Consider the following 14,160-nt stretch of genomic DNA (forward strand, 5'->3'; position numbering starts at 1 on the left):
CCAGCATCTACCTCCCAAACAGATTTTTGTGTGGACCATTAGACCGTACACTTTAGTCTCTGCTGCCTTCAGTCTCCAGGTTACTCTGACATGCCTTTTAATAAGCAATGCTGAAGCAATAGAACAAAGTCTATCTGAAGAATGTCCTGAGATAAACCATAATATTAAACAGAAAAAAGAGGGGGCTGGAGAGATAACTCAAAGGATAAGAGCACTGACTGCTCTTTAAGAAGTCCTGAGTTCAATACACAGCAACCACATGGTAGCTCAAAACCATCTATAATAGGATCTGATGCCCTCTTCTGGTGTGTCTGAAGAAATATGCATATATTTCTTTTTTCAATAAAAAAGTGCAAAATCTTACTATCGGAATATAATAGCCACTAAAGATTAAACTAAAAGCCTGAGGTGTACTTGGAGACACATTAAGAGGAGATGCTATTTTATTTTGCCTAAACCTCTTTTATTAATTTTTTAAATAATTCTTCATATTGAACTTAGATACATAGAAATCCTTACAAACTATGCTTGAGACTCTGCTCAGCATCTGGAATAATATCAAAATACTAGGATCTTCCAATGGCAAGAGACTAAGGAGACTGAAGTATTTGATAACTATTTATGAATTAAATCACATTGTGTAGGCCATAAATCTTCAATTCATGATACCTTCCCATGGGGTTAGGATACCAAATTTGCCCTAAAAGCTGTTTTTTACGCGAGCATTAGCCTAGAAAAAACTGGCAGCCAGTCGATCTGTTTGACTGGGTAACTTTGATTGATGGTTCTTAATCATTATCAGACAATTGAAGCAGTACAGCTAAAGTCTTGGAATGTTGGAAATGGTGAACATAAGCCACAGTTATGCTCTTGTAGACCAGATATTTTAGATTTCAGTGAAAGCTTTGACTTAGCAGATTTTGTAAATAAATACATTGTGAAATTTTACATTTAATATAAAAAATAATAATGCTGATTCTTAGGTAACATGATAAATTAGAAGTCTCACCCATGAAATGAAAAAGATGGTCAAAATTATACCCAGCAACCTCTTTTCCTAGAAGAGAAAAGAACTTTAAGTGAACCTAGTAAGCCAAGATATAGCCCTGCAAAGAAGCAGACAGGAGTGACTGGGAACTGCACAGACACACCGAGATTCTTAAGACAGAGCAGTAAAGACTATAGGGGATCACTATGCTTCACTCAGACCAGGCTGGAAAGATGAGGTGACTGAGCTCCAAGGACTGGATGTGGAATTGGCAGTAACTCGGGGAGCTGAGGAAGTTACAGCAGCTTATAGAGATTGGTGGAGCTCTGTAGTTACCACCAGGCAATGACTTTCAGTCTCTCCTGCCATAAATTCTGCAGCCAATGACTTCCACTACTCCCACATTACTGACAGAAGCCAGAGATGACCTAAGCATCTAACTAAGCAGCAAACCTCTCAATTAATGAGGCTGCACCACAACGTCACTCCAAAGGGTAGCTTCTAAACTACCAGGGCACTACCCACTCAAAATCACACTTTGTGAGTTTGAAGTTGAACTGCAAAATATACTTCTACATCAGTGCAGTCTGCTTCATACATCATCATCACAGGAATGGAAAGCTTCAAAGCCCATCCCACAAAGAAAGAAATTCTGACTGATTGGTGTGTTTTAATCTGCTGCACTTTGATAATAATTTGTTTGTTTGGTTGGTTGGTTTTATTTGTGTTGTTATTTATGGTATTTTTAATTACTTGTATATATAAATTGTCTGGCTTTGGTATTCATATATTCATTTCATGGTTATGCTTAAGGTAGTTAGTATGTTTCTCTATAAAGTCTACCAATGAACACTCTCTCCTATGTTTTCCAAGCTCAACGTATATTCTTACCCTCAGTCTTACTCCCCCCCCAGTCCCTAATAATTATCACTACTTCTCAACTACAGTGCTCCAAGACCTTAAAAGTCTGTGGATATTAACATTATTAATATCTCCCCCTTGTTCTGAATACTTTTATGTCAACTTGATAAAAGCTATACTTGTCTGAGTAGAAGGAAACTCAAATGAGTAAATGGCTCCATAAGAACAGGCTGTGATTTTGTGTCTTTTGTGTTTGCTCTTTAAGGGCTTCAGTTTGTTTGCTTGTGTTTTCCTGCCTTTCCTATACTTCTTTAAATGTGTTATTTATGCACTTTTCAAAGATTTCCATCATCATCATGAAGTGTGATTTTAAGTCTAAATCTTGTTTTTCTGGTGAGTTGGGATCTCCACTATTTGCAGTAGTGGGAGAACTAGATTCTGATGTTGCCAGGTTGTTTTGGTTTCCATTTCTTCGAGTCTTGTGCTTTCCACTTGCCATCTTGTTGTAGGTGATGCTAGGTGATCTTGTTGTCTCTTATTAGAGCTTGTTTCTCTTGTGGGTCTGTGGGCCCATGGTCTCCATAGGGAGATTGTTCCTGGGTATCTCTGGGTAGGCTGTGAGTTCTGATAACAGATCCCACTCCTGATGCAGTTGGGCAGGGTCTGGCCATGGGCAGAAAGTGTGTGCTCACAGGCAGCACTACCACCTGCACCATGAGAATTCTGGGTGGCCTCTCCTAGGGTAGACAGTGACCAGAAGAAGTTGACTCACTTTTCCACTTAGGATGGAGAGTGCTCCTGGAGCTGGCAGTTCTGGGTGCTATAAGAAAGCAGGCTGAGTAACCTAGGGGAGCAAGCCTGTAAGAAGCAGCCCTCCATGGCCTCCGCATTAGCTCTTTCCTTCAGATTCCTTCTATATTTCTGTCCTGGTTTTGTTTAAATGAACAGTGATGTGGACGTATAAGCCAAATAAACCTTTCCATCCTCAACTTACTTTGGTTATAACGTTTCATCACAGCTATAGTATCCCTAACTAAAACACCCTCCAAATTACTTTTCCAATCATGATTGTCTCTAAACTTGTCTAATCCCAATAGTCACCGATACAATGTCTCTCCAAATAATATTCTTAGTAACTAAACTCTTAGTATATGCCATACTCTTCATGATCATTTATCTTGTCACATTTATTGAAGCTAATGAGCCACCATTATTTATTGCTATGATATCATTTACATAATGGTCCTATACACAGCTGTGATTGCTGCTGATATTCTACTCTGAGCAAAAATTGAGACACTGTACCAGGTACTCTGGACTCCTGAACTAAGGTTCTAAACTCTGAATTTTAATTCCACCACAACTTAGCCCCACTGGAATATTGTAAGTACTCAAACTAAAATAATAAACTTGGTTGAAAAATACATGCCGTAAAATAGTTCTGATGTTTCCAGGTATACTTATAAATGGTTAGTGTGAGGAGTTTCTAATTTTGTTATGAAAGAAATTTTTATGCTTGCAGACAAGGACCCTGGGGTAACTGTCTTCTGAGTTGCTTCACTCAGCAGCTGACTGAAACAGATGCAGAAGCCCAAAGCCAAGCATTGGGCTGAGTTCAGAGAGTCTTATGGAAAAACTGTGGGAAGGATTGAAGGCCCCACAGGGTATAGGAAATTCACAGGAAGACCAACAGAGTCAACAAACCTAGACCCTTAGAAGTTCGCAGAGCGTTTGGTTCTCCAACCAAAAGCAGACATGGACTAGACCTACTTCCCCTATATATATGGAGCAAATGTGCAGCTCAGTCTCCATGCAGGTTCTCCGAAAATTTGAGTAGGGGCTGTCCCTTAAGCTGTTGCCTGTCTGTGACTTCTGTTCTCTTAACTGGGATGGACTTCCTTCTTTGGCCTCAGTAAGAGAGGTTGTACCTAGCCTTCCAAAGACTAGGGGCTACCTGGGGTGTGAGGGCCAGGGGACTTTCATTCTCTCAGAGAAGAAGGGGATATATGATGTATGAAGGAGGAATTAGGAGGAGGTGGGGCACTGATTAGGATGTAATGTGATTAAACAAATAAATTAAGGGAAAACCAAAAAGTAGTTTAGATGCTGAAAATTCAATTCACTAATATAATATACAAACTATGAAAGATGAAGGCAACATAACTCTTCTCAAGATTACTATTAGTTACTTTTGCTGCTATGATAAAATACCATAACTAACACAACATAGAAAAGCTAAAGATTATTTGGGTTTACAGTTCTGGAGAAAGAATCCATAACAATAATAAAGGGCTAGCAGCAAGTACAGTGAGAAGCTTATGATATTTAAATTTCGATCAAGGAAGCTTATGGGAGGTAAGGAGTACAGTGCCAGGGCTGTGCATCTTTGGCTGTAGTGCCGAGGTCTCCCTGCTTGCTGTATCACCTGGCACAAGCCAGTCATCCAGAAAGATGTTTTCACAGTTAAAAACTGTTACCAACCCTTGCACTTTGACCTGCTGCCAAGTGCACCTGAAGGATAAAGGCAAGCCACTCATGTTGAATCCAGCAATAAACAAAGGGGTTGGTGTTTACATTGCAAGAACAACAAATTCCTGGTCTTCAAGTACTTTTACCTCCTACAATAGAGACACGGGATATTCAAGCCTTACAATACCATAGAAACTTAAAAAAATAACTAGTCCTTTAGAAACATCTACATAATAGGCATACAGGAAAGAAATTAGTACTAGAGAGATGTCTCAGTGGTTAAGAGCACTGACTGCTCATCCAGAGGTCCTGAGTCCAATTTTCCAGAAACCACATGATGTCTCACAACCATCTGTAATGGGGATCTGATGCCCTCTTCTTGTGTGCATGAAGGAAGCTACAGTGTGCTCATATAAATAAAATAAATCTTTTTTTTAAAAAAGGAAAGAAATGAGAAACTGTTTTATAGAATACTACAAGATTATACTGAAAGTCTGATGCCAACTGGAACACACCAACAGCTGGTCTTGCCTATTGTCCGTATGCACACATCTTTAGGAGACCTAAGGGATTGTTTATTTCAATCTCAGACAGATCATATTAGATCAATTGTGGATAACAGACCAGAAAAATCATGTTAAGGCTGATGCAGAGAGAATCCTGGGTCATGAAGATTTTGGTGTCTATGGAATGAAGATTCCAGTAGAGAACCTGTGTTTGTATACAGCCTGTGCAGGAATACAGCTTGAGAAATGCCTGCCTATGTGCATCAACGTGGGGACTGATAATATGGCACTATTAAAAGATCCATTTTATATGGGTTTGTATCAGAATTGAGATAGTTTATGATGATCTGGCGGATGCCTTTAGGAAGGTGATTACTGCAGATATGGCCGGAACACACTCATTCAGTTGTAAGACTTTGGAAATCATAAGGCATTCAGGTTCTTAAGAAAATATTGCCTCCTCAGGGGCTCTGCCAGAGTCATAAAAATGCAGCTGAGCATGCTTACAGCTAAGCAGAGGACTAAACACAGGGATCCCAATGAAGGTGCTAAAGAAAAGACTGAAGGAGCTGAAAGGGGTTGCAACTTCATGGGAAGAACAACATTATCAACCAACCAAACCCTCCACAATTTCCATGGACTAAAACACTGACCACTGGGCACACACTGAAAGACCTATGGATCCAGGTACATATGTAGCTGAAGATAGCAATGTCTGGCATCAATGTGAAAAGAGGCCTTTGGTCCATGGAGGGCACGTTTTTCCAATGTAGGAGAAGCCAAGGCAATGTGGTGTAGAGGGTGATTAGGAGCGAGTGCTCCTTCATGAAGACAAGTGGAGGGGGACCATTAGAGGAAGGTGGGGGAAGGGGATACAATTTCAACTGTAAATATGGAGTATCTAATTAAAAAGAAAGGTAAAAAGAAAATACCAACAAAAATACTGTACCTTCAGTGATGTCATTCACGGGACTGCTGCAGTTGCTTTGTCTGGTTTTCTTGTGGCCCAAAGAATTAATAAACCAGTATCAGAACATAAAATCTATTTCTCAGAGCAGGGGAGAGGTTGCACTTGGAATTGCAAATCTTATAGTTATATCAATGATGGGGACAGAGGAAAAGATCTGGATGTTTGACAAGAATGGCTTGCTAGTAAAGGGTCGGACTCCTAGCATAGATAGTAACCAGGAACCATACACTCATGTGGCCCCAGAGAACATACCTGCAACATTTGAAGATGCAGTAAATAACTTTAAGCCTTCAGTTATAATTAGAATGGCAGATGTTGGCCTGCTTTTTACTTCTGGCATAATCAAAGCCATGACCTCTTATTAATGAGAGGCCAATAATATTTGCTTAGGCTGAGCACATAGCAGAAGACAAATACACACTCACAGAGGATAGGTGTTTATTTGCCACTGGCAGCCCATTTGAGCCAGTAAAACTCCAGGATGACCATTTCATCCCAGGCCAAGGAAACAATGTGTATATTTTCCCAGGTGTGGTTTTAGCTGTTATTGTCTGTCAAGCCTGGAACATCTGTGAAACTGTTTTGTTAGAGGCTTCAGAGGCCTTGACAACTCAGTTGACAGATAAAGAGTTAGCCCAAGGGAGGATTTATCCATCACTTGCCAATACTCAGGAAGTTTCTGCTAACACAGCTATTAAAATTGCAGAGTGTGGTGAATATGGTAAAGTGACTATGTTTCCCTGATGCCAGATGTGTATGATTGGCCAGAGCGTTCACTGAATCCTCCTCAAATAACAGAATAAAAGCTTTCCCATTAAGACACCCCATGGGTCAGGGGACCACTATTTTTAGAGGAAAAAAAAGATAATATTCTCTGAAAAAAAAAAAAAAGAAAAACCTACAACTCCTACTCCAAATCACCCACAAGTATAAGGGCCACTGTTCAATTTGATATTTCCTGCCATGACTGGCTCTACAATTAAGCTGTTTGGGTTCCACAGTGGTTTCTATCAAGGGAGAAGCTTAAAGCTCTCATACAACTGGTAGAAGAACACATCTGCCCTCACACAGTCCATGAAACATCCTTGTGTTCACTAAGAGAGAGAGAGAGAGAGAGAGAGAGTGAGAGAGAGAGAGAGAGAGAGAGAGAGAGAGAGAGAGAGAGAGAGAGAGAGCGCTCAGGGTGATAAAGACTAATACAAATTTGAGGTCAATTAACAAAACCATGCAATTCAGGAGCTCTGCCCTAATGGGGCTGCCCCACATCTCAGCCATCCCTGCCAATGCCCCCCTATTAGAAGACTGCGTTTTTCCATCCCTCTCCACTCCTGAGACTTTGAGTGCTTTGCATTCTCAGTTTCCACCCTGATTTACAACTCTGGTCCAGCCTCAAGATATGAACAGACTGTTCTCCTTCACAGAATGGCTAATAGTCCAACCATTTGTCAGAAATCTGTGGCCACTACATTAACACCTTATTTAGACAAAGGATTCAATATGCATCACTTTGTGAATGACGTCTTAACATGTGGAAATTCTTTGTCCTCTCCCTTCCAACTTAAAGACCAGGTAATACCTTCACTATCAGCCCTAGGATTCAGAATAGCCCCTCATACAATTCAACCTTTTCTGCCATGTGCTTTTAGTAATAGAAATCTCCCCCACATCATGCCTTTTCAAGCCCACCCTTTCCTTCCATCAAAAATTAACTCTCACCTCCCTCCAGAGCTTTTTGGGTAACCTAAACTGGCCTTCAACCCTGGCTCCCCTTCCCACAAATACCCTTCAACCTCCCTTTAACCTCTTGAAAGGAAATAAAAGAGCCTCTTCCCCAAGAACACTGTCTCCTGAATCAATACAAGCTCTAAATTCCATCAATTTAGGTCAATAAAAGACATTGACCTTCTTAGATATGACCCAACAGCACCCATACAACTCCTTATTTTTAATTACTCCCTTACATTGTAGGATTCCTATACCAACATTCTTGTCACCCCTTTTTACTCTCCAATATTTAATGGTTAATAAAAAAATCACCCCCATTTGGCTAGTGGTTTAAAAGGATTCCCAGGACAAACTGACAACCATTATTCAGACAAACAAGGAGTCTCTGCCCTACCTTTGTTGTGATGGCTGCCCCTAAACTATCTTCAAAAGAGCTCAGAGTTGGAAACTTGAATATTTACCAATGGGGAAAAGAGAAGAGCTGAAGTAATAATATACCACTTCCCTGAGTATAAACCACCTATTTTCTGATTCACAGACCTGCCCCATCACTTCCGCCAATAAAAAGAATCATATGTTTTCTATCTAGCCCTGAAAGAAGTCAAGGGTCCCATTAACCTCTTTTTAGATGGTGTATATGCTGTCAATTTGCTACTGTCAAGATCCTTTGATGAACTACACGGCAACCCACTTTCCCTACTCCAAATCAGTCATGACCCATGTTAATATTCTTAAAGAGGAAAATTCAATCGCAGAAGAAACGCAAAGCTACTCTCTTCTGGCTATACAATACATTCAATATGCATCTGACCTCCTTCCCTTAACCACCCACCCAAACTCATCCCAATGCTTTTTATGTGCTTCTCTCTGGTGACCACTATTAGCAGCTGTTTCCATTAACATTTCTCTTCATGAACCCCATGGACCCTTACCCACATGGAAAGCACAAGCCGTTCTTCTCTTAGACCTACCTCCCTACCCCCATTTTTTCCCTTGTAGAACCTTACTTGAAACCCCATCGTACATGTGCCTGTGACATCACCATAACCAAATCAATCTGTGTTAATCCTCCTGCTTTCCTCTGGTGCAAAGGTACTACAGGTTTCTGTATTAATCCCCCTTTCAAGCCTCCTGCATCTCCTCAATAACATTCCCCAGGTTTATCATATGAACCTGAAGAACTCATCTTGAAGATGGGAGGAAGCCAAAAGAAGAAAGAGATCTTCATCCCTCTACTCATTTTCCTCGGCTTCAATGTCTCAATGGGTATGACGGGAACCACTGGAGCAACCCTTGTTCAAACACAGTATCTGTCAAGACATTTCCAGGACAAGCTTGACCAGGCAATGGCCTCCACTGCAGACAGCCTTGAGTCCCTTCAACACCAAATAGTCTTTTTAGCAAGACTTGTTATCCAAAACCAGAGGGCCCTGAAGTTACTCACTGCTGAATAAGGAGGTTTGCTGGAATATTGGTTCTATAGCCATGAAACTGAGTGGGTAGAACAAGATATACAAATGCTCAAAAAGCTCTGAGGAGGGATGGATCTCTAGGCATGTTATGGTACCAACATCCCTACTCCTTGGTATTCTAACCCTTTGGTAGCTTGGCTTCTTCTCCTCCTTGGCCCTGTAGTAGCCATTGGAGCCTTGGTTCTTTTGACATACTGCCTCATCCAATTTCTAAAGCACCAGATGATTAGCATTGCAAAGACCACCACTGATCTGGACTTGGTTCAATATCAACTGTTTTCAACATAGGAGACAGTTATTTTAATGAAACCTTTCCTTTATAAAAATGGAAAAGAAGAAGTTGTGGGGCAGTGCACCATGCCACCAGACAGAAAACTTGGTAAGATTGGGTGGATTCAAAAACCTGAGTACTCTAATATCTGAGCATAGTAGGCATTTCATCTACTTCTGACAAGGTTCCTGTACTGCATCATGTGACCACAACTCCTCATAGAGAGAACTGTGGCAATCAATTATATAGGGGCAATCCTTAAACTCCTCCACATGCATATGAGGAATCCTTAACATCTCAGACCAAGCTAATAGAAAGCATCTATGTTTAGACCCCACACACCCCAAAATATATGTAAGATCCTATCCACAAGGAATAAAACACATGAGTCATTTCATCAAAGACCATCTGAGTACACTTGGCTTATAGAGTTATAACACTTCAGGAAAAACAATTTTCTCTTGAAGCTGCTAGGAGCTGCTTAAGCCTACTGTAGTCACTTCCTACTCAGTGGCAATGACCTTGGCTCCTAGCCATCCAATAAACCTCGCTGTCTCACCATGCCCAACTTGATCTGACTCCCCCTCCCCTTTAGAGAGTGCAACACTTTGCCTACTCTGTCCTCCATGGATAGCATTCTGTACACAGTGTGGCAGATCGGTGGGTTAGGTAGACAGACAGAGAGACAGACAGACAGACAGACAGACAGATGTAGGCCTGCCTGCGTACTGGAGGCTTTCCATGGAAATCTCTGGTCCAGATAGGTGCATGGGTTCAACTGACAGAAAAAGAACTCAGGCAGGGAAGGAGAACTGTCTCTACTGCTGCTGATTCACTTGTTCCAAGATTTCAGGGCCAGGCTGAGTGAGCAGGAAGATGAAAAGTAGGCAAGGAGCACAGGGGAGCTTCTGGAAATAGTTTCAGGAGAGCAGATCTCTTCCCCAAGCAGAAGTGTTACAGCTCTTATGACAGTAACTTTCAGATGATGGAGTAATTCCTGCACACCTTTATTTCTTCTAGATAGGATTCTTATATATGGTTTTGAGATGAGTCAGGGTCTGACAGCAGGTATTTTCTATTGGCTTGGTCTGAGATCTTGGGAATACCTCATCAACATATCTGAGGGCCTTATCCCTTTTCTTGGGAATACCTCATCAACATATCTGAGGGCCTGATCTGTCTTGAACCCATGTGACCTGTGGTCACATCCTCAGCTGTGGAGGAGGGGCTTGGAGCATTGCCCTATGTGACTGTTGGCCACGAATCTATGGAGGGTTGTAGCTAGTAACAGCAACCTGGTTACCAAGGAGTTTTAGGGAAGCACCTACTGTCCCTCAGGGTCCCTGGGCTTCAACCTCTCTCAAACTGGAACCAGGGTGCTTTTCATGTTCCCACAAACAGACAGACAGATAGGACACAGAGAGGGGATAAGGAGAGAGAGATAAAAGATAGTTAAAATTGGAGTTATCTTATTGAGAATTTTTGAATGTGTTCATTAGTACGAATAGTTCCCACAGCACCCCTGCTCTCTCCCTCTGTGTGTGTGTATACGCATGTGCACACTAGGTCACATGTGTGTGTTTTGATCTGGTTTTGTTATGAAGAAGATACTGGCTTCATAAAAATTATTAGGAAGTGTTTCTTTTCTTTCTGTTTTAAAGAACAATTTATAATATATTCCTGTTAGTACATTGAAGACCTAAAAAAATTCTATACTGAACCCATGTAGCCTTGGGTTATTTATTTTATTTTTGAGATTATAATATAATTTTTATCTCTCATCAAATGCATGATGAAATGCAGCCTCGCCCTCCACCCAGAGATCCAATGCTCTTCAATTTACCTTCAGAAAAGAGAAAGGCTCCCAGTGATATCAACTGAACACAGCATAACAAGATGCATTAAGACTAGGCATAGACCCTTACATCTAGGTTGGACAAGACCATTTAATATAAAGAAAAAAATCCACAAGTAGGTGAAAGAGTTAGGAAGCAAAAAACACTCCCATTGTGAGGAGCCCCACATACCAGACAACCTGTACACACTTCACCCTCTCCCTCAGAAACCTGGGGTAGAATCAAACACAACTAAAAAGAAAAGAAGTCCATTAAATGATTTCCAATGATGTTCTGGTATAGTCATACATTGGTTCCTAATCCAATCGTTATAAAAGAGGTATCCTTCAGCAGCTGATGGAAGCAAATGCAGAGATCCATGATCAAACATAAGTTAGAGCTTAGGGAACCTCAGAGAAGATGGGAATGCAGTAGTGTAGGAGCCCGTGAGGTCAAGGACACCAGGAGATTATAATACAATTACATAATCCCTCCTTCTCCTTTCTCTTTCCAAGCCCTTTCATAAACCCTTCTTTGTTCTTCAATTTTGGGGGCTCTTTCTTTTCATTAGTTCTTGTTATCCCCCCACCCAACCACACACACAAACTTAAAAACTAAATACTCGTACAGGCTGAGCAACTGGTGAGTGGGAGACCTAGGCTGCGGGGGAGCAGAGGGATCTCTGCGGAGTGCACACGGAAAGGGCACCCCCTGCCCTGACCTGCCCTGTCCTCCCCGATCCAGTGACCGGGAACAGATCTTAGGAACGTTCTGTTCCCACCCGGAGACGACTTCAGGACGCAGAGCGGAGCCTGGCCCAACTGCCAGCCGGAAAGGCGGCTCGTACAGGCTGAGCAACTGCAACCTGGAACAGATCTTAGAAACCTCTGTTCCCACCCGGAGACGACTATAGGACGCAGAGCGGAGCCTGGCCCAACCGCCAGCCTGAAAGGCGGCTAATACAGGCTGAGCAACTGTGACCTGGAACAGATCTTAGGAACTTCTGTTCCCACCCAGAGACAACTTCAGGATGCAGAGCAGAGCCTGCCCCAACTGCCAGCCAGAAAGGCGGCTCGTACAGGCTGAGCAACTGGTGAGTGGGAGACCTAGGCTGCGGGGGAGCAGAGGGATCTCGGCAGAGTGCACACAGAAAGGGCACCCCCTGCCCTGACCTGCCCTGTCCTCCCCGATCCAGTGACCGGGAACAGATCTTAGGAACTTCTGTTCCCACCCTGAGACGACTTCAGGACACAGAGCAGAGCCTGGCCAAACAGCCAGCCGGAAAGGTGGTTCGAACAGGCTGAGCAACTGGTGAGTGGGAGACCTAGGCTGCGGGGGAGCAGAGGGATCTCTGCGGAGTGCACACGGAAAGGGCACCCCCTGCCCTGACCTGCCCTGTCCTCCCCGATCCAGTGACCGGGAACAGATCTTAGGAACTTCTGTTCCCACCCTGAGACGACTTCAGGACACAGAGCAGAGCCTGGCCCACCTGCCAGTCGGAAAGGTGGCTCGGAGAGGCTTAGCATCTGTGAACAGGAACAGATCTTAGGAACGTCTGTTCCCACCCAGAGGCGACTTCAGGACGCAGAGCGGAGCCTGGCTCAGCTGCCACCCAGAACCTGGGCTGCCGGGGAGTAGAGAGATCTCTGCAGAGTGCACACGGAAAGTGTACCAGGGACACAGACCAGATACAAGGGAAAGGCAAGAACATATCACTGACAACAAAATGGCAAGAGAAAAGAGAAAGAGTATATCCCAAGGAAACCAAGACAATCTAGCAACACCAGAACCCAGCTCTCCGATAGTAGCAAACATCGGAATTCCAAACACTCCAGAGAAAGAAGACACAGACCTGAAATCACGCCTCAAGACGCTGATAGAGTTACTTAAACAAGAAAGGGAGGAAAAGCAAAAAGATTCAGAAGCTTTTAAAGAAGAAACAAGAAAAACACTCAAAGAACTCAAAGAACGAGACGAAAACAGAACCAAAGAAATAAAGGAATGGAAGAGGGAAATTAAAACAGAAATTGACACAATAAAGAAAGCGCTAAAAGAGATAACCCTAGAGTCAGAACACCAAAAAAAGAAATCAGGAGTCACAGAAGCAAGCATTTCCAACAGATTACAAGAGATCGAGGAGAGAATCTCGGGGGCAGAAGACAACATTGCAAACATAGACAAAACAGCCAGAGAAGATGCAAAAAACAAAAAGCTCCTAACCCAAAATGTCCAGGAAATACAAGACACAATGAGAAGACCGAACCTAAGGATAATAGGAATAGAAGAGGGAGAAGAGTATCAACTAAGAGGCACAGTAAATATCTTCAACAAAATCATAGAAGAAAACTTCCCTACCCTCAAGAATGAGATGACCACGAGCATAAAAGAAGCCTTCAGAACTCCAAATAGGTTGGACCAGAAAAGAAATACCTCCCGACACATAATAGTAAAAACATCAAGTGCCCAAAGTAAAGAAAGAATACTAAAAGCAGTAAGGGAAAAAGCTCAGGTAACATATAAAGGCAGACCAATCAGACTCACACCCGATTTCTCAACAGAGACTATGAAAGCTAGAAGAGCCTGGACAGACATCATGCACTCCTTAAGAGAGCACAAGTGCCAGCCCAAGCTGCTATACCCAGCAAAACTATCAATCACCATCGATGGAGAGACAAAGATATTACAAGACAAATCAAAATTCACACAATATCTGACCACAAATCCAGCACTACAACGAATTATAGGTGGAAAACCCAATACAATGAGGGAAAATACAGCCTAGTAAAAACAAGAAAACTCCTAAACAAGAAAACTAAAAGAAGAAAACAACAGACACAACTCAACCCAAAAAAACAAAAATGGCAGGAAATAGAAACAATTATTCTTGATATCTATTAACATAAATGGTCTCAACTCCCCAATAAAGAGACATAGACTATCAGACTGGATACATAAACAAAATCCAGCCTTTTGGTGCATACAGGAAACTCATCTCAGAGACAGACAGACACTATCTCAGAGTAAAAGGGTGGGAAAAAAACTTCCAAGCAAACAGCTCCAAGA

General features: G+C 42.2%; 1 pseudogene across 1 annotated transcript; it reads left to right on the forward strand.

Annotated features, from left to right (window-relative positions):
* The first annotated feature begins 4,300 nt into the window (after positions 1-4,300).
* LOC308419366 (NAD-dependent malic enzyme, mitochondrial-like) lies at positions 4,301-6,597 on the forward strand (annotated as a pseudogene). Its single transcript has 3 exons — positions 4,301-4,574; positions 4,767-5,271; positions 5,750-6,597. The product of its transcript is annotated as an NAD-dependent malic enzyme, mitochondrial-like (transcript).
* The last annotated feature ends 7,563 nt before the right edge of the window (positions 6,598-14,160 follow it).

The sequence above is a fragment of the Micromys minutus genome (assembly GCF_963924665.1).
Source record: "Micromys minutus genome assembly, chromosome: 3".
NCBI classification, from domain to species: domain Eukaryota; kingdom Metazoa; phylum Chordata; class Mammalia; order Rodentia; family Muridae; genus Micromys; species Micromys minutus.